The sequence below is a fragment of the Triticum dicoccoides genome, chromosome 3A, assembly GCF_002162155.2.
Source record: "Triticum dicoccoides isolate Atlit2015 ecotype Zavitan chromosome 3A, WEW_v2.0, whole genome shotgun sequence".
NCBI classification, from domain to species: domain Eukaryota; kingdom Viridiplantae; phylum Streptophyta; class Magnoliopsida; order Poales; family Poaceae; genus Triticum; species Triticum dicoccoides.
In genome coordinates this window covers 731,404,777-731,424,835 of record NC_041384.1, presented here as the reverse complement: position 1 = coordinate 731,424,835, position 20,059 = coordinate 731,404,777, and positions in this window count along the sequence as shown.

Genomic DNA, 20,059 nt, shown 5'->3' with positions numbered 1-20,059 from the left:
CAACTATTGCTATCGCATAGTGATAAAGTAAAGCAATTATTTGGCGCTTGCATCTTATGCAATAAAGAGACAACCATAAGGCTTTTGCCAGTTGCCGATAACTTCAACAAAACATGGTCATCTCATACAACCACTTATATCTCATCACGTCTTGACCATATCACATCACAACATGCCCTGCAAAAACAAGTTAGACGTCCTCTACTTTGTTGTTGCAAGTTTTACGTGGCTGCTACGGGCTTAGCAAGAACCGTTCTTACCTACGCATCAAAACCACAACGATAGTTTGTCAAGTTGGTGTTGTTTTAACCTTCGCAAGGACTGGGCGTAGCCGCACTCGGTTCAACTAAAGTTGGAGAAACTGACACCCGCCAGCCACCTATGTGCAAAGCACGTCGGTAGAACCAGTCTCGTGTAAGCGTACACGTAATGTCGGTCCGGGCCGCTTCATCCAACAATACCGCCGAACCAAAGTATGACATGCTGGTAAGCAGTATGACTTGTATCGCCCACAACTCACTTGTGTTCTACTCGTGCATATAACATCAACGCATAAAACCTAGGCTCGGATGCCACTGTTGGGGAACGTAGTAATTTCAAAAAATTTCCTACGCACACGCAAGATCATGGTGATGCATAGCAACGAGAGGGGAGAGTGTAGTCCACGTACCCTCGTAGACCGACAGCGGAAGCGTTATGACAACGCGATTGATGTAGTCGTACGTCTTCACGGCCCGACCGATCAAGCACCGAAACTACGTCACCTCTGAGTTCTAGCACACGTTCAGCTCGATGACGATCCCCGGACTCCGATCCAGCAAAGTGTCGGGGAAGAGTTCCGTCAGCACGATGACGTGGTGACGATCTTGATGTTCTACTGTCGCAGGGCTTCGCCTAAGCGTCACTACAATATTATCGAGGACTATGGTGGAAGGGGGCACCGCACATGGCTAAGAGAACGATCTTAGAGATCAACTTGTGTGTCTATGGGGTGCCCCTGCCCCTGTATATAAAGGAGTGGAGGAGGGGAGGGCCGGCCCTCTCTATGGCGCGCCCTAGGGGAGTCCTACTCCCACCGGGAGTAGGATTCCCCCTTTCCTAGTCCAACTAGGAGTCCTTCCATGTAGTAGGAGTAGGAGACAAGGAAGGGGAAGAGGGAAGAGAGGGAAGGAGGGGGCGCCCCCCCTCCCCCTAGTCCAATTCAGACTAGTCTATGGGGGGGCGCACGGCCTGCCTCTCCCTCTCCCCTAAAGCCCAATAAGGCCCATATACTTCTTCCCCCCTATTCCCGTAACTCCCCGGTACTCCGAAAAATACCCGAACCACTCGGAACCTTTCCGGTGTCCGAATATAGTCGTCCAATATATCGATCTTTATGTCTCGGCCATTTGGAGACTCCTCGTCATGTCCCCGTTCTCATCCGGGACTCCGAACTCCTTCGGTACAGCAAAACTCATAAACTCATAATATAACTATCATCGAAACCTTAAGCGTGCGGACCCTACGGGTTCGAGAACAATGTAGACATGACCGAGACACATCTCTGGTCAATAACCAATAGCGGAACCTGGATGCTCATATTGGCTCCTACATATTCTACGAAGATCTTTATCGGTTAGACCGCATAACAACATACGTTGTTCCCTTTGTCATTGGTATGTTACTTGCCCGAGATTCGATCGTCGGTATCTCAATACCTAGTTCAATCTCGTTACCGGCAAGTCTCTTTACTCGTTTCGTAATACATCATCTCGCAACTAACTCATTAGTTGCAATGCTTGCAAGGCTTATGTGATGTGCATTACCGAGAGGGCCCAGAGATATCTCTCCGACAATCGGAGTGACAAATCCTAATCTCGAAATACGCCAACCCAACATGTACCTTTGGAGACACCTGTAGAGCTCCTTTATAATCACCCAGTTACGTTGTGACATTTGGTAGCACACAAAGTGTTCCTCCGGCAAACGGGAGTTGCATAATCTCATAGTCATAGGAACATGTATAAGTCATGAAGAAAGCAATAGCACCATACTAAACGATCGGGTGCTAAGATAATGGAATGGGTCATGTCAATCACATTATTCTCCTAATAATGTGATCCCGTTAATCAAATGAAAACACATGTCTATGGTTAGGAAACATAACCATCTTTGATTAACGAGCTAGTCAAGTAGAGGCATACTAGTGACGTTTAGTTTGTCTATGTATTCACACAAGTCTTATGTTTCCGGATAATACAATTCTAGCATGAATAATAAACATTTATCATGATATAAGGAAATAAAATAATAACATTATTATTGCCTCTAGGGCATATTTCCTTCAACTTTATTGTATGAAACGCAATCGCCATGTAATTGCTTTACTTTATGACTAAGCGGTGGCGATAGTCGTAGAAGCAATAGTTGGCGAGACGACAATGATGCTCCGATGGAGATCAAGGTGTCAAGCCGGTGACGATGGTGATCATGACAGTGCTTTGGAGATGGAGATCAAAGGCACAAGATGATGGCCATATCATATCACTTATATTGATTGCATGTGATGTTTATCCTTTATGCATCTTATTTTGCTTAGTTCGGCGGTAGCATTATAAGATGATCTCTCACTAAATTTCAAGGTATAATTGTTCTCCCTAAGTATGCACCGTTGCTACAGTTCGTCGTGCCGAGACACCACGTGATGATCGGGTGTGATAAGCTCTACGTTCACATACAACGTGTGCAAGCCAGTTTTGCGCGTGCGGAATACTTGGGTTAAACTTGACGAGCCTAGCATATGCAGATATGGCCTCAGAACACTGAGACCAAAAGATCGAACGTGAATCATATAGTACATATGATCAACATATTGATGTTCACCATTGAAAACTACTCCATCTCACATGATGATCGGACATGATTTAGTTGATTTGGATCACGTGATCATTTAGATGACTAGAGGGATGTCTATCTAAGTGGGATTTCTTAAGTAATATGATTAATTAAACTTTAATTTATCATGAACTTAGTCCTGATAGTTTTTACATATCTATGTTGTAGATCAATAGCTCGCGTATAGCTCCCCTGTTTTCTTTTTTTATTGTCCTAGAGAAAAATAATTTGAAAGAAGATAGTTGCAATGATGCGGACTGGGTCCGTGATCTGAGGATTGTCCTCATTGCTGCACAGAAGAATTATGTCCTTGATGCACCGCTAGGTGACGGACCTATTGCAGGAGCAGATGCAGACGTTATGAACGTTTGACAAGCTCGGTATGATGACTATTTGATAGTTTAGTGTGCCATGCTTTACGGCTTAGAACCGGGACATCAAAAACATTTTGAACGCCAAGGAGCATATAAGATATTTCAAGAGCTGAAATTGGTATTTCAGACTCATGCCCGAGTCGAGAGGTATGAGACCTCCGACAAGTATTTTGCCTACAAGATGGAGGAGAATAGCTTAACCAGTGAGCATATGCTCAGAATGTTTGAGTACTACAATCGCTTGAATGAAGTGGGAGTTAATCTTCCAGATAAGATAGTGATTGACAGAGTTCTCTAGTCACTATCACCAAGTTACTGGAACTTCGTGATGAACTATAATATGCAAGGGATGACAAAAATGATTCCCCGAGCTCTTCACGATGCTGAAATTGGCGAAGGTAGAAATCAAGAAAAGCATCTAGTGTTGATGGTTGACAAGACCACTAGTTTCAAGTAAAAGGGCAAGGTAAAGAAATGGATCTTCAAGAAGAATGGCAAGCAAGTTGCCACTCCCATGAAGAAGCCCAAAGCTAGACCCAAGCCTGAAACTTAGTGCTTCTACTGCAAAGGAAATGGTCATTGGAAGCGGAAATGCCTCAAATACTTGGCGGATAAGAAGGATGGCAAAGTGAACAAAAGTATATATGATATACATGTTAAGCATGTGTACTTTACTAGTGTTCATAGTAGCCCCTGGGTATTTGATACTGGTTCAGTTGCTATGATTAGTAACTTAAAACATGAGTTACAAAATGAGCAGAGACTAGTTGAGGGCGAGGTGACGATGTGTGTTGGAAGTGATTACAAGGTTGATAAGATCACCATCGCACACTCCCTTTACCTTCAGGATTAATGTTGAACCTAAAATAAATGTTATTTGGTGTTTGCGTTGAGCATAATATGATTGGATCATTTTTATTGCAATACGGTTATTCATTTAAGTCAAAGAATAATTGTTATTTTGTTTACATGAATAAAACCTTCTATGGTCATACACCCAAGGTGAATGGTTTATTGAATCTTGATCGTAGTGATACACATATTCATAATATTGATGCCAAAAGATGCTAAGTTGATAATGGTAGCGCAACATACTAGTGGCACTGCCGTTTAGGTCATATTGGTGTAAAGCGCATGAAGAGACTCCATGCAGATGGGCTTTTGGAATCACTTGATTATGAATCACTTAATGCTTGCGAAGCATGCCTCTTGGGCAAGATGACTAAAGACTCCGTTCTTCGGAACAATGGAGCGAGCCACTGACTTATTGGAAATAATACATACCAATGTATGCGGTCCGATGAGTGTTGGGGCTCGCGATGGGTATCTTTATTTTTTGACCTTCACAGATGATTTGAGCAGATATGGGTATATATACTTAATGAAACATAAGTCTGAAACATTTGAAAAGTTCAAAGAATTTTAGAGTGAAGTGGAAAATCATCGTAACAAGAAAATAAGGTTTCTACGATCTGATCGTGGAGGCGAATATTTGAGTTACGAGTTTGGTCTTCATTTGAAACAATGTGGAATAGTTTCGTAACTCACGCCACCTGGAACACCACAGCGTAATGGCGTGTTCGAACGTCGTAACCGTACTTTACTGGATATGGTGCGATCCATGATGTCTCTTACCGATTTACCACTATCGTTTGGGGTTATGCATTAGAGACAGCTGCATTCACGTTAAATAGGGCACCATCTAAATCCGTTGAGACGACACCATATGAACCGTGGTTTAGCAAAAAACCTAAGCTGTCATTTCTTAAAGTTTGGGGTTGTATTCTTATGTGAAAAAGCTTCAACCTGATAAGATCGAACCCAAATCGGAGAAATGCGTCTTCATAGGATACCCAAAGGAAACTGTTGGGTACACCTTCTATCACAGATCCGAAAGCAAGATATTCATTGCTAAGAATGGATCCTTTCTAGAGAAGAAGTTTCTCTCGAAAGAAGTGAGTGGGAGGAATGTAGAACTTGATGAGGTAATTCTACCTTCACTTGAATTGGGAAGTAGTTCATCACAGAAATCAGTTCCAGTGATTCCTACACCAATTAGTGAGGAAGCTAATGATGATGATCATGAAACTTCAGATCAAGTTACTACCGAACCTCGTACATCAACCAGAGTACGGTCCGCACCAGAGTGGTATGGTAGTCCTATTCTGGAAGTCATGTTACTCGACCATGATGAACCTACGAACTATGACGAAGCGATGATGAGCCCAGATTCCGCGAAATGGCTTGAGGCCATGAAATCTGAGATGGGATCCATGTACGAGAACAAAGTATGGTCTTTGATTGACTTTCTCGATGATCGGCGAGCCATTGAGAATAAATGGATCTTCAAGAGGAAGACGGACGCTGATAGTAGTTTTACTATCTACAAAGCTTCAATTGTCGCAAAAAAGTTTTCGATAAGTTCAAGGTGTTGACTATGATAAGATTTTCTCACTCGTAGCGATGCTTAAGTCTGTCCGAATCATGTTAGCAATTTCCACATTTTGAAATCTGGCAAATGGTTGTCAAAACTACATTCCTTAATGGTTTTCTTAAAGAAGAGTTGTATATGATACAACAAGAAGGTTTTGTCAATCCTAAAGGTTCTAACAAAGTGTGCAAGCTCCAGCGATCCATCTATGGACTGGTGCAAGCATCTCGTAGTTGGAATATAAGCTTTGATAAGGTGATCAAATCATATGGTTTTATACAGACTTTTGGTGAATCCTGTATTTACAAGAAAGTGAGTGGGAGCACTATGGCCTTTCTGATAAGTATATGTGAATGACATATTATTGATCAGAAATAATGTAGAGTTTTCTGGAAAGCATAAAGGAGTGTTTGAAAGGAGTTTTTCAAAGAAAGACCTCAGTGAACCTACTTACATATTAAGCATCAAAATCTATAGATATAGATCATGACGCTTGATAAGTGTTTTCAATGAGTACATACCTTAAAAAGTTTTTCGAAGTAGTTCAAAATGGAACAGTCAAAGAAGGAGTTCTTGCCTATGTTGCAAGGTGTGAAGTTGAATAAAGACTCAAAACAAGACCACTGCAGTAAATAGAAAGAGAATTAAAAGTCATTCCCTATGACTCGGTCATAGGTTCTATAAAGTATGCTATGCTGTGTACCAGACCTATTGTGTACCTCATCATGAGTTTGGCAAGAGGGTACAATAGTGATCCAGGAGTGGATCACTGGATAACGGTCAAAATTATCCTTAGTGGAATAAGGACATGTTTCTCGGTTATGGAGGTGACAAAAAGTTCGTCGTAAAGGGTTACGTCGATGCAAGCTTTGACGCTGATCTGGATGACTCTAAGTCTCAATCTGGATACATATTGAAAGTGGGAGCAATTAGCTAGAGTAGCTCCGTGCAGAGCATTGTAGACATAGAATATTTGCAAAATACATACGGCTCTGAATGTGGCAGATCCGTTGACTAACTTCTCTCACAAGCAAAACATAATCACACCTTAGTACTCTTTGGGTGTTAATCACATAGCGATGTGAACTAGATTATTGACTCTAGTAAACCTTTTGGGTGTTAGTCACATGGAGATGTTAACTAATCACATAAATATGTGAACTGTTGGTGTTAAATGACATGACGATGTGACCTAGATTATTGACTCCACTTCAAGTGAGAGACTGAAGGAAAAATGCCCTAGAGGCAATAATAAAGTTGTTATGTATATTTCCTTATATCATGATAAATGTTTATTATTCATGCTAAAATTGTATTAACCAGAAACTTAGTACATGTGTGAATACATAGACAAAACAAAGTGTCCCTAGTATGCCTCTACTAGACTAGCTCGTTAATCAAAGATGGTTAAGTTTCCTGACCAAAGACATGTGTTGTCATTTGATGAACGTGATCACATCATTAGGAGAATGATCTGATGGACAAGACCCATCCGTTAGCTTAGCATAATGATCGTTTAGTTTTATTGCTATTGCTTTCTTCATGACTTATACATGTTCCTCTGACTATGAGATTATCCAACTCCCGAATACCGGAGGAACACCTTGTGTGCTATCAAACGTCAAAACGAAATTGGGTGATTATAAAGATGCTCTAAGGTGTCTCCGAAGGTGTTTGTTGGGTTGGCATAGATCAAGATTAGGATTTGTCACTCCGTATATCAAAGAGGTATCACTAGGTCCTCTTGGTAATGCACATCACTATAAGCCTTGCAAGCAATGTGACTAATGAGTTAGTTGCGGGATGATGCATTACGGAATGAGTAAAGAGACTTGTCGGTAACGAGATTGAACTAGGTATGATGATACCGACGATCAAATCTCAGGGAAGTAACATAACGATGACAAAGGGAATGACATATGTTGTTATGTCGTTTGACCGATAAAGATCTTCGTAGAATATGTAGGTGCCAATATGAGCATCTAGGTTCCGCTATTGGTTATTGACCGGAGATGTGTCTCGTTCATGTCTACATAGTTCTCAAACCCGTAGGGTCCGCATGCTTAACGTTCGACGACGATTTGTATTATGAGTTATGTGATTTGATGACCGAAGTTTGTTCGGAGTACCAGATGAGATCACGGACATGACGAAGAGTCTCGAAATGGTCGAGAGGTAAAGATTCATATATTGGAAGGCTATATTCGGACATTGGAATGGTTCCGAGTGATTCGGGTATTTTTCGGAGTACCGGAGAGTTACGGGAATTCGTCGGGGGAAGTTAATGGGCCTTATGGGGCTTTAGTGGAGAGAGGGAAGAAGGGCCACATGGTGGCGCATGCCTCCCCCCTGCCCAAACCAAATTGGACAAGGGGTGGGGGCGCGCCCCCACTTCCTTCTCCCTTCTCCCTTCTTTCCTTCTTTCTCACTCCGAAAAGGAAAGGGAATCCAACTAGGACTTGGGAGTCCTAGTAGGATTCCTTACACTTGGCGCGCCCCTAGGAGGGCCGGCCTTTCTCCCTCCCTTCTTTATATACGTGGGCAGGGGGCACCTCAAAGGCACTCCAAGATTTGTCATAGCCGTGTGCAGTGCCCCCCTCCACAGTTACACACCTTGGTCATATCATCGTAGTGCTTAGGCGAAGCTATGCGCCGATAACTTCATCATCACCATCACCACGCCGTCGTGCTGACAGAACTCTCCCTCGTCCTCAACTGGATCAAGAGCTCAAGGGACGTCATCGTGTTGAATGTGTGTTGAACACGGAGGTGCCGTACCTTCGGTACTAGGATCGGTTGGATCGTGAAGACGTTCGGCTACATCAACCACGTTACTAAACGCTTCCGCTTACGGTTTACGAGGGTACGTGGACACACTCTCCCCTCTCGTTGCTATGCATCTCTTTGATAGATCTTGTATGATCGTAGGAATTTTTTTAAAATACTGCGTTCCCCAACAACACCAACACCTCCCGTGGGAACGACGACTTGTAGCATCAGCATGTTGCAAGTCAGTCAGTCTATCGCTGGGGACACCAACGATGTTGCATGCAACTTGAGCTGAAAACTCCTTACAGCTTCATAGCAGTGGCACTGTCACTACCTCACACCGCTATTTGCAGCATCACCCATGTCTCCAAATCAGTGGCTCCGTCAGACCTAAATGTGGACGGTAAGTGGGCCGCAAATAGTTACGCCAGATGGGTCTTGAACTCAAGACCTCTTAGCTCTGATACCATGTAGAAATGCATGCTCTAACCAATGCGACCAAAAGAACCGATCTGATGAGAGAGACTAGGCAATACATTTATATATCAACAAGCAACCAGGATATGCTATCATCTTCTCTAGAACCAGGCTCGTGACCGCGTCCACCGGCCGAAGCCTGCACAAGCGGAGCGCGTGAATAGTAGCTAATGTCCAAGGCCAATATCGCCTCGCCTCCATGTTATCGTCTAGATCCCATAGAAGCGGAACACCACAAGTACTAGCAGGCGCCTAGGACAAGTCTGGCGTCCTTGCCGCCCCACACTCGGAGCATCTGCCGAGCCAGGAGGATACGCTTGGGGTTTGGTTGTGTAGTAGAACTGCAGATAGCTCTACCCACACCAAGGACTTGCATACCGTGTTGCTACTAGTCATGTGGGAGCTATGGAAACATCGTAATGCCATTGTCTTCGACGGCGATTCCCCATCGATCGAGAGGCTCATCGCCAAGGTGAAGTCTGAGGCGAAAGTGTGGGCCACGATAGGGCTGATCAAAAGGGAGTAGGAGGGTTTTCTAGGCCGATTGTATAAGTGGGCTCATTTGGAGGAGTAGTGTACTTTCTTGTAAGTGGAATGGATGCGTGCTAAAAGCCGCACGGTCATGTACATGTAAATTATGGTGGAGGCTTTCTTTGGCCCCGTTCGGGAGCTCTCCACGCCCAGTTTCCGGAAAATAGCAGAGCGAAGCCAACCGAACGCTTCAGCTCCGAGAAGCCAGCTCCTGGACAACAAGAGCATTGCAGTGTAATTATCAGGAGCAGCTGAAGCCGAGCTTCGTGAAAATGTGAAGTAGGATTTGCTCAAAATTACAAACGATTGCCCTTCCGAAGTGCCACAGACGAAGCGTTTTCTTGCTACACCCGAATACAAATCGTTTTCCGTGGCTATAGCCTGGCCCGAGCGTGCCGAACGCTCGCTGGCTCCCCGAGAAGCTAGCTAGCGCTCGCTTCATCAGAAGCTGGCTTGTTTGGGAAGCCAGCGAGCTTCCGAACAGGGCCTTTGTCTTTCTTCTTTAATATATGATATGCACACTCGTGCATATTTGAGAAAAAAACTGTTAGTCGGCGTCGAGGGGTGTACTTGCCACCGGCCAGCCCGACTCTCTCCTCTTGGAGCCCACAGAGGCGAGGTGCACTGCTGTCATCGCTCCTTTGGAATTGGTTCACGTTATAATTGAAACCAAATTGAGTTTTGTCCGATTACATTTACAAATTACAATAACATTGCACTCCTCATTACATATACGATTGTGTTGCTTCTCATGACTCAAACACCTTCCTAATTCCAAATGATAAGAACATATCATCCAAATTGGAACCTGATGGACTTTATAATTCCCATTCTGTTTTTTTTTTTTGAGTTGAACACATTCTGGTTGTAGCCTGAGAAAAAAATATATATAACGAGTCTCCTATGGCCTGCAAGGATCGCGCCAGGCCCAAAGCCCAAGCGCACCACCTCTTAGCCCCACATCCCCGCTGACCGAGGGCAATTCCTAAACGGCGCCCGCTGCGCCCGTTATAGGCTTAGCGGTACAGGGCGCACACCCCCTTGTCCGCGCTGGGCCGGCCCACGTTCAATTTTTTTTCTGTTTTAAAGAAACAAAAAACAACACATGTACATGTCGTGGCTCGAACAAAGGATCACCAAGTTAAATGGTCGCTACCGTAACCAACCAGCTACCAGCCTTTTACATGTCTAGTTATAGCTTTTTACTTCTTTTGTTCTCTTTTCTTGCTGGAACGGTTTTGTTCCTTTTTTCATTTTTATTCATTTCCCTTTTATTTTTTTATAGCTAAACATTTTTTTATAATACATGATTTTGCGTTTCAAATTCGTGAACCTTTTTTGAAGTTTGATGAACTTTTTTTCAAATTCCATGAACTTTTTTCAAATGTGATGAACTTTTTCAAATTTTATGAACTTTTTACGAATGCGGTGAACTTTTTTTCAAATCCGATGAACTTTTTTTAAATGTGATGAACTTGTTTTCAAATTCGATGAACTTTTTTCAAATGTGATGAACTTTTTCAAATTTTATGAACTTTTTTCGAATGCGGTGGACTTTTTTTCAAATCTGATGAACTTTTTTCAAATGTGGTGAACTTTTTTTCAAATTCGATGAACCTTTTTCAAATGCGATGAACTTATTTTCAAATTTGATGAACTTTTTTCAAATGCGGTGCCTATTTTCAAATCCGATAAACTTTTTTCAAATCCGATGAACTTTTTAGTCAAATCCGATGAACGTTTTTCAAATCTGATGAACCTTTTTTCAAATCCGATGAACTTTTCCAAATTCGACGAACTGTTTTTTAAATTTGTGAACCTTTTGAAATTCATTTCCTTTTTATAATTCACTACCTTTTTCGATTTTTTCGTGTTTTTTTCTGTTTTTTAAAAGTCAATGGTCAACCACGACCAATCACCGCGTTCGACCGAACAAGGAAACACGATCGATGGAACCAGTCAACGATATTTGTCTAGTTGTTGGGCCGGCCCACGAGCTCAGGCGCATGTGCGCCAGGATGCAGAAGCAGCGCTTAAAGCGCCCGTTAGGCGCTCCCCTGACCGAGCTTCTCTGCCATAGTGCCGCCTCCCCCAAATCCACCGCTCCATCGCCGCCATTGGCAATTCGTGGAGATCATCCGTGGCCACCACATAGCGACGTGGTGGGATTTGGCGGCGTGCTCGAGGTCTTTGTCGAGGACGACGGCATCGGTGATGCGGCTAGGGAGGAGGAGTGCGACTCCCATGACGGCGGAATGGGCGTCGCTTCCGCCGGACCTCGTCCGGCTCATCGCCGACTGCGCCCTCTCCACCAGCAGCGTCGACGAGTACATGGCCATGAGGGCCGTCTGCCAAAACTGGCGCTCTGCCGTCGCCAAGCCATCTCCTCAGGCCGCGGTCACCGATCTCCCTTTCTGGCCACGGCAGTGGGTCGTGGTTGATGGAGAAGAAGACGACGAAGGCCGGCCCCTCCTCTTCAACCTCTCCTCAAGGCGCTTCCGCCGCCTGCGCCTCCCGGCGCTCCGTGACTACATTCTCATACGTGCATCCGACGGTCTCCTCTTCCTCCGGGACAGGGAGCGCCCGCATGCCGTTCGTCTCCTCAACCCATTGACAGGCGACATGCTTCAAACCAGCGCATTTGCACCTGAAGAATTATTGGGCATTCTATCTGTTTTGTCTCCTCTTGTGCCCTGCTGTCGTTGTGGCATGATGTGCAATAGTTGTAGTAGCTTTTTATAATACTACATCTGGTGCTGTTTCTGTTCAGTGGTAGTCGTAAGTGTAGATTTTGGAGTTCACCCAGACTCCACCTTTGTCTGCTCCTGTGTTTTTCTTGTACCGATCTGATATTATTTTATTACTGAAAATCGGTAGTTGTGCTTCTTAATGCAAAAAATTCTCCATCCGCCCCATATCGTAAGACCTTTTTTTACACTATTGTAGTGTTAAAAAATGTCTTATATTATAAAACGGAAGTAATAGTTTTCTTTCTGACATTAATCTCATTTTCTTACATAGACTCACTTGGCCGTGAAGCAAACCGTGACTAAATTTTAAGGGGAGACTGATCAAGCAAAGCTTATCTCCAAGTTCACATTTGTTCCCCTCAAACAATCTTTGCCCCGTTATATCTCGGCTGTGGACAAACACACTAGTAGAAAACGGCCCATTAGCCCCGGCTTCAAAGGCCCTTTAGCCCCGATTCTAGAACCGGGACTAAAGGGTCGCGACTAAACCCCAAAATATTTAGTCCCCGTTCGCTTATGAACCGGGACACAAGGGGTTCTACGTGGCCGCTGTGGGGCGCCCAGGCAGAAGGACATTTAGTCTCGGTTGGTAACACCAATCGGGACCAAAAGGCATCCACACGTCAGCAGCTGGCAGGAGCAGGGTTTTTTGTTTTTTTTAAGGAGGGGGGGGGGGAGTTAGGGGGTTTTGGATGGTTCATTTAGGGGTTTCATATATTGTTTTATTCTACCTAATAGAGAGAAGTGTCCTCTCTTTCTCCGTGCTTGGTCGCCGCTAGCTACTATATACATATAGAGAGAACTCGAAACGCTAGATAGTAAGCAAATGAAGGAATCATTAATTACACAAGATCGTCATAAACATATACAGAGAGGAGTGACCTATCTTTCTCTGAGAGATTGGCCGAACAATAAGTTTTCGTATATCTATTAGAAGCTACTAGCTACATATATACAATATAAGATCTCTTACAATCCCTAACATCTCATGTCTATATCAATTTCCACATGGTATTCTCCGGCTTTATGTATGACATGGTCAAGAAAGAATCCCGCCAATTCCTCTTGAATTGCTCGTATGCGATCATTGATACGTCCATTTTGCATTATGCTTTTATATCGATATTTATTGCATTATGGGCTGTTATTACACATTATGTCACAATACTTATGCCTATTCTCTCTTATTTTCCAAGGTTTACATAAAGAGGGAGAATGCCGGCAGCTGGGATTCTGGGCTGGAAAAGGAGCAAATATTAGAGAACTATTCTGCACAACTCCAAAAGTCCTGAAACTTCACGGAAGACGTTTTCAGAATATATAAAAAATACTGAGCGCAAGAAGTTCACCAGGGGTGCCACACCCTGCCCACAAGGGTGGGGGCGCGCCCTACCCCCTGGGCGCCCCCTACCTCGTGGCCCCCCTGGTGGCCCTCCGATGGCCATCTTCTACTATATGGAGTCTTTCGATGAGGAAAAAATCATAAGCCATCTTTCCGGACGAGACTCCGCCGCCACGAGGCGGAATCTTGGCAGAACCAATCTAGGGCTCTGGCGGAGCTGTTCTGTCGGGGAAACTTCCCTCTGGGAGGGGGAAATCATCGCCATCGCCATCACCAACGCTCTTCTCATCAACATCTTCACCAGCACCATCTCCTCTCAAAACCCTAGTTCATCTCTTGTATCCGATTCTTGTCTCTAAGCCCGGGATTGGTACCTGTGGGTTGCTAGTAGTGTTAATTACTCCTTGTAGTTGATGCTAGTTGGTTTATTGGGTGGAAGATCATATGTTCAGATCCTATATGCATATTAATACCCCTCTGATTATGAACATGAATATGCTTTGTGAGTTGTTACGTTTGTTCCTGAGGACATGGGAGAAGTCTGGTTATTAGTAGTCATGTGAATTTGGTATTCGTTCGATATTTTGATGAGATGTATGTTCTCTCTCCTCTAGTGGTGTTATGTGAACGTCGACTACATGACACTTCACCATTATTTGGGCCTAGAGGAAGGCATTGGGAAGTAATAAGTAGATGATGGGTTGCTAGAGTGACAGAAGCTTAAACCCTAGTTTATGCGTTGCTTCGTAAGGGGATGCTTTGGATCCATATGTTTCATGCTATGGTTAGGTTTACCTTAATACTTTTGTTGTAGTTGTGGATGCTTGCAATAGAGGTTAATCATAAGTGGGATGCTTGTCCAAGTAAGGGCAGCACCCAAGCACCGGTCCACCCACATACCAAATTATCAAAGTACCGAATGCGAATCATATGAACGTGATGAAACCTAGCTTGACAATATTCCCATGTGTCCTCGGGAGCGCTTTACATCATATAAGAGTTTGTCTAGGCTTGTCCTTTGCTACAAAAAGGATTGGGCCACCTTGCTGCACTTTATTTACTTTTGTTAGTTGTTACTCGTTACAAATTATCCTATCACAAAACTATCTGTTACCTATTATTTCAGTGCTTGCAGAGAATGCCTTGCTGAAAACCGCTTATCATTTCCTTCTGCTCCTCGTTGGGTTCGACACTCTTACTTATTGAAAGGACTACGAAAGATCCCCTATACTTGTGGGCCATCAATCATGCGGTAGGAGTTCATCCCACAACTGCCAGACCTAATTTAAAGAAGGGGGTGATACGTCTCCAACGTATCTATAATTTTTGATTGCTCCATGCTATATTATCTTCTGTTTTGGATGTTTATGGGCTTTATTATATACTTTTATATTATTTTCGGGACTAACCTATTAACCCAGAGCCCAGTGGCAGTTTCTGTTTTTTTCCCTATTTTAGGGTTTCGAAGAAAAGGAAAATCAAACGGAGTCTAATTGACCTGAAACTTCACGGAACTCATTTTTGGAAGGAAAGCAACCCGGGAGACTTGGAGTCTACGTCAAGGAAGCTTCGAGGAGGCCACGAGGTAGGGGGCGCGCCCACCCCCCTAGGGCGCGCCCTCCACCCTCGTGGGCCCCTCGTGCCCCCCCTGACGTACTTCTTCCGCCTATATATCTCCATATACCCTAAAACTACCGAGGAGCACAATAGATCAGGAGTTCCGCTGCCAGAAGCCTCCGTAGCCACCGAAAGCCAATCTAGACCCATTTCGGCACCCTGCCGGAGGGGGAATCCTTCTCTGGTGGCCATCTTCATCATCCTGGCGCTCTCCATGACGAGGAGGGAGTAATTCTCCCTCGAGGCTGAGGGTATGTACCAGTAGCTATGTGTTTGATCTCTCCCTCTCTCGTGTTCTTGAGGTGATACGATCTTGATGTATCGCGAGCTTTGCTATTATAGTTGGATCTTATGATGTTTCACCCCCTCTACTCTCTTGTAATGGATTGAGTTTCCCCTTTGAAGTTACCTTATCGGATTGAGTGTTTAAAGATTTGAGAACACTTGATGTATGTCTTGTCATGCGTATCTGTGGTGACAATGGGATATCACGTGATTCACTTGATGTATGTTTTGGTGATCAACTTGCGGTTCCGCCCATGAACCTATGCATAGGGGTTGGCACACGTTTTCGTCGTGATTCTCCGGTAGGAACTTTGGGGCACTCTTTGAGGTTCTATGTGTTGGTTGAATAGATGAATCTAAGATTGTGTGATGCATATCGTATAATCATACCCATGGATACTTGAGGTGACATTGGAGTATCTAGGTGGCATTAGGGTTTTGGTTGATTTGTGTCTTAAGGTGTTATTCTAGTACGAACTCTAGGGCAGTTTGTGGCACTTATAGGAATAGCCCAACGGATTGATTGGAAAGAATAACTTTGATGTTGTTTCGTACCCTACCATTATCTCTTCGTTCGTTCTCCACTATTAGTGACTTTGGAGTGACTCTTTGTTGCATGTTGAGGGATAGTTATGTGATCCAATTATGTTATTATTGTTGAGGGAACTTGCACTAGCGAAAGTATGAACCCTAGGCCTTATTTCAACGCATTGCAATACCATTTGTTCTCACTTTTATCATTAGTTACCTTGCTGTTTTTGTATTTTCAGATTACAAAAACCTTTATCTACTATCCACATACCACTTGTATCACCATCTCTTCGCCGAACTAGTGCACCTATACAATTTATCATTGTATTGGGTGTGTTGGGGACACAAGAGACTCTTTGTTATTTGGTTGCAGGGTTGCTTGAGAGAGACCATCTTCATCCTACGCCTCCTATGGATTGATAAACCTTAGGTCATCCACTTGAGGGAAATTTGCTACTGTCCTACAAACCTCTGCACTTGGAGGCCCAGCAACGTCTACAAGAAGTTTGTGTAGTAGACATCAAGCTCTTTTCTAGCGCCGTTGCCGGGGAGGTGAGTGCTTGAAGGTATATCTTTAGATCTTGCAATCGAATATTTTTGTTTCTTATTTTATCACTAGTTTAGTTTATAAAAGAAAACTATAAAAAATGGAATTGAGTTTACCCCATATGCTTCATCTTTTAAATATCTTTTGTGAGTATGATGGGAAGGAAAATTGTGCTCAAGTGCTAGAAGAAGAATGCATTAGAATGTTTGGCACTAAATATTTGAATGATGAGCGTGATTGCAATGTTGTTAGTATGTATTCCTTGAATATCCATGATGCTAATGATATGCAAAGCCACAAGCTTGGGGAAGCTATGTTTGATGAAGATGATATTTTTTGTCCCCCAAGTTTTGATGAGAAAATTTATTATGATGAAAGCATGCCTCCTATTTATGATAATTATATTGATGAAAGTGGATTTGGAGAGGTCATGACTTTATTTTGTGATGAATCCACTATTCCGGAAGAGGTTTCAATTGATTATGAGAACAAAGTTGCTATCTATGATGATTATTGTGATGACTTGTATGCTATAAATAATAATGATATCCATGAAACTTGTGATCCTGATTTTAGTTTTCAATTGGATTATGCCTCACATGATAATTATTTTGTTGAGTTTGCTCCCACTATTATTCATGAGAAGAATTTTGCTTGTGTGGAGAGTAATAAAATTTCTATGCTTGTAGATCATGAAAAGAATGCTTTAGGTGCTAGTTATATTGTTGAATTCATTCATGATGCTACTGAAAATTATTATGAGGGAGGAATATATGCTTGTAGGAATTGCAATAATACCAAGCTTCCTCTCTATGTGCTTAAAGTTTCAAAGTTATGCTTGTTTTGCCTTCCTATGCTAGTTGATTATTGTTCCCATAAGTTGTTTTCTCACAAAATCCTAATTCATAGGAAGTGGGTTAGACTTAAATGTCCTAGTCATATTCTTCATGATGCTCTCTTTATGTTTCAATTCTTATCCTTTATGTGAGCATCATTGAAATCATCATGCCTAGCTAGGGGCGTTAAACGATAGCGCTTGTTGGGAGGCAACCCAACTTTATTTTTATTCCTTGCTTTTTGTTCATGTTTAGTAATAAATAATTCATCTAGACTCTGTTTAGATGTGTTTTTATGCTTTTAATTAGTGTTTGTGCCAAGTAGAACCTTTGGGAAGACTTGGGGAAATTCTTTGCGATCATACTATAAAAAACAGAAACTTTAGTGCTCACGAGAATTGCTGCCATTTTTATTTGGAGAGTTATATTTAGTTAATTATTTTTGCAGATGATTAATAGATAAATTCCTCAGGTCCAGAAATTTATTTGAGGATTTTATGAGTTCCAGAAGTATACGTTTGATCCAGATTACTACAGACTGTTCTGTTTTTGACAGATTCTGTTTCGTTGTGTTGTTTGCTTATTTTGGTGAATCTATGAGTAGTATCGGAGGGTATGACCCATATATAAGTTGGAATACAGTAGATTTAACACCAATATAAATAAATAATTAGTTCATTACAGTACCTTATGATGGTAATTTGCTTTCTTATACTAATGGAGCTTACGAGTTTTCTGTTAAGTTTTGTGTTGTGAAGTTTTCAAGTTTTGGGTGAAGATTCGATGGACTATGGAATAAGGAGTGGCAAGAGCCTAAGATTGGGGATGCCCAAAGAACCCCAAGGAAATATTCAAGGACAACCAAAAGCCTAAGCTTGGGGATGCCCCGGAAGGCATCCCCTCTTTCGTCTTCGTTCATCGGTAACTTTACTTGGAGCTATATTTTTATTCGCCACATGATATGTGTTTTGCTTGGAGCGTCAATTTATTTTTTTTTAGAATTTTCTTGCTGTTATTTAGGAAAATGTTTTGCATATTTTATTTCAATAAAAGTGGCATTGATAGCCTTTACTATGCCTATTTTAGAAGTCCACATGTTGCTGTTTGAAAACAGAAAGTTTACCGCTGTTGCAATAATTCCCTAGAAAACTCAGAATGTGATAAAATGTTGAAACATTTTGAATATTAATCTCTGATAAATTTACTACAGTGGGAATTTTATTTCATAATTTTTGGAGCTAGGGAAGTATGGATGTTGCTGCATTTTTTACAGACTGTCCTGTTTAGGCAGATTGCTGTTATGTTTGCATTGTTTGCATATGTTTGCTTCTTTAATGATTCTATTTGAGTATAGGACTATTAAATATGCATAGGCATTTAGTATGCAATTTTGAATAATAAGTTTAGTGATTTTCTATAGTAGATTATGATAAGGTTTTTGCAATGGTTTATACTAACTTATCTCACGAGTCCTTGTTGAGTTTTGTGTGGATGAAGCTTTTGAGATTTAGGGAGACCGTGATATGAGAGGAATTAAGGAGACACAAAAGCTCAAGCTTGGGGATTCCCAAGGCACCCCAAGATAATATTTCAATAAGTCTCAAGCGTCTAAGCTTGGGGATGCCCGGTTGGCATCCCACCTTTCTTCTTCAACAACTATCGGTTGATCCTAAGTTTTTTTGCTTCTTCACATGATGTTTCCCATTCTTAGATGTAATTTTATTTTGTTTTGTTTGATGTTTGAATAAAGTACCAAGATCTGAAATTCTTAAATGTTAGAGAGTCTTCACATAGTTGCATAATTATTCGACTACTCATTGATCTTCACTTATATCTTTCGAAGTAGTTTGTCGTTTGCTCTAGTGCTTCACTTATATCTTTTAGAGCACAATGGTGGTTTTATTTTGAAGAAATAGATGAACTCTCATGCTTCACTTATATTATTTTGAGAGTCTTAAATAGCATGGTAATTTGCTTAAATAATCCTAATATGCTAGGCGTCCAAGAATAGTAAAAACTTTCATATAGAGTATTGAATACTAAGAGAAGTTTGATGCTTGATGATTGTTTTGAGATATGGAGGTAATAATATCAAAGTCGTGCTAGTTGAGTAGTTGTGAATTTGAGGAATACTTGTGTTGAAGTTTGCAAGTCCCATAGCATGCACATATGGTAAACGTTGTGTAACAAATTTGAAACATGAGGTGTTATTTGATTGTCTTCCTTATGAGTGGCGGTCGGGGACGAGCGATGGTCTTTTCCTACCAATCTATCCCCCTAGGAGCATGCGCGTAGTGCTGAGGTTTTCGATGACTTGTAGATTTTTGCAATAAGTATGTGAGTTCTTTATGACTAATGTTGAGTCCATGGATTATACGCACTCTCACCCTTCCATCATTGCTAGCCTCTTCGGTACCATGCATTGCCCTTTCTCACATTGAGAGTTGGTGCAAACTTCACCGGTGCATCCAAACCCCGTGATATGATACACTCTATCACACATAAAACTCCTTATATCTTCCTCAAAACAGCCACCATACCTACCTATTATGGCATTTCCATAGCCATTCCGAGATATATTGCCATGCAACTTTCCACCGTTCCGTTTATTATGACACGCATCATCATTGTCATATTGCTTAGCATGATCATGTAGTTGACATAGTATTTGTGGAAAAGCCACCATTCATAATTT